Here is a 2,136-nt window from a genome sequence, read left to right as displayed (position 1 = left end):
TAATTCCTATACACTTGAGTTTTGTATCTGGCTCAATTTTAAGATCATGCCCTAACATAAGCTTGAGAAACTGATGGACGGGTGGGTTTCTCATAGCATCTCAGTGGACCCCATGTAAGTTGTGCAAGCAACTCATGTACATGTTGTGTATTTGTGGAACACCTAATGAGCACAATGGCCTAGTTTTGCTTAGGGCATGATAAAAATATATACCCTTATTGCAGGCCCACATCTCATACCGTCATGTTGGGTAATGCGTTGTGATGCCAGTCATCCCTCTATAGCCATTCACACAACCTAACACATCATGATATTTACATGATCTACCAACTTAAAAAGGTCTATTTTATTCTTTTGAATTGAGATGAATTATATTTTATTTGATTGTTATGTTGGTAACAATATTATTTTCATGAATTTATCCAAGTATTCTTTCAAAATAACTAAGATATTGGAGTCAACTAAAAATGGTATATATAAAAGCTACTTTCATGTTATATTTTAAACTCAAAAAATTTATTTCAGCATGTTATTTAATATATTTATTTATTATGGTCACTATATTAATGTTTTTTTTTTTAATGTTTTCATCTTTAATATTGTACTATTATTAGTTTTATTCTAAAGTTAATTTTCCCTGAGTGGGACATCTTTGATTCATATTGATTAGAATTCAATTTCTTCATCACTAACTATGCGTGCTAACTATCTCAGTGTTGCAAAAACGGGTGGAAATGAATTGGTTATTTATAAGGGGTTATATTAGTACTTATTCAGCGGCAATACCATTATAACATCCTATTATTATAAGAGTTAAGTTATACAGACAAGTTATACAGACGAGAAAAGAATACTAACAATAGTGCTAATAAAATACTAATGGGATGAACTCACAAGATGGTGCTAATAAAGTACTAATGGAATAAAATACTTACCTGGACGGGTCATTTGGGCGACGAGGAAGGCCCGGGGCCTGGGTTAGTGGACTCCATTGCACTTAGGAGGGGCACTTGCCTAGCATCTTCTCAAGTAGGAGGGTAAATGTCATAATTTATGATAGAGGGGGTACGCGTTTGTGCGGCCTGTTTGGTTTTTTGGCTCAAGTATAATTACGTTGTAAATGAGTAATCATTATTTAGCAAGGTAATTACCTTCATTTACCTTTGTCTTTCCCGATGCTGACTTTACCGTTTACTTTTTAAGCACTCAAGTCAAGAAATTTGTAAAATAAATATGGGGCCCACCATAATGTGTGTGGCTTATCCACACATCCCTTTCATTATGCCAAATGAATTTAAGGCATGAGTCCAAAAATTAGGCAAATCCAAAGGTCAAGTGGACTACACCACACAAAAGTATGAGAATTAAATGCCTACCATTAAAAACTTGTTGAGGCCCTTAGAAATTTTAGATCAGGCTTATATTTATATTTTTCACTTATCCATATCCATGTGACCCTATGAACGGGTTAGATGGTAAATAAACCTCAACGTGGGCCCAGTAAAAGAATCAACTTTCAACGGTGGACAAATTAAGTCCATTGTTTTCTTTCATGTGGGCCAATTGAACATTAGATCTTCCTAATTTTTTTGGATAAAGCCTCAAAATATTTTAATAAAACAGATGGACGACACGGATATATTATATACATTATGGTATGGCCCACGAATTTAAGTCAATATTTTTGGACCGATTTCCCAGATGAAAATATTACCCACACGTTTCCAAACAGGTGAAAGAATGTAATAATTACTTTTTTACAGTGATTTACAGCAATCTACCAGTATTATGGAAAACCAAACAGGCCTAAGTTAAATCTATCCAATCATTCCATTTGTTGACTTACTAATTAATGGTCTAGATTTCATTTGGTCATTAATTTTGTTGATTAATGGTTTGGATGTTGCTTGTGTGATAGAATTCTCTTGGGTCTCAAAAAAGAAAAGGTAGCGGATTAGGTGCAGCACCAGTCTCACCAACAACAAGGTGATGTTCGAACAACTGATTATGTGTTACCTGAGTAGCATGTTATGAATATTTTGCTTGTCCATCTTACCTGTATATTCTTTTTTATCTCATGTTAGAATGTTATTTCAAAATTTCAGCATATTCAAATATGTGAAACAAACCACTGAA

At 33.8% G+C, this 2,136-nt stretch overlaps 1 non-coding gene across 1 annotated transcript; it reads left to right on the top strand.

The window, feature by feature from the left end:
* The first annotated feature begins 927 nt into the window (after nucleotides 1–927).
* Nucleotides 928–1,087, top strand: LOC131254680 (U1 spliceosomal RNA). Its single transcript, XR_009175801.1, has one exon. It is a non-coding gene; the product is annotated as a U1 spliceosomal RNA (small nuclear RNA).
* The last annotated feature ends 1,049 nt before the right edge of the window (nucleotides 1,088–2,136 follow it).

This window comes from Magnolia sinica, chromosome 8 (assembly GCF_029962835.1).
Source record: "Magnolia sinica isolate HGM2019 chromosome 8, MsV1, whole genome shotgun sequence".
In the NCBI taxonomy this organism is placed as follows: Eukaryota; Viridiplantae; Streptophyta; class Magnoliopsida; order Magnoliales; family Magnoliaceae; genus Magnolia; species Magnolia sinica.
This window is presented reverse-complemented; position numbering and strand designations above follow the sequence as displayed.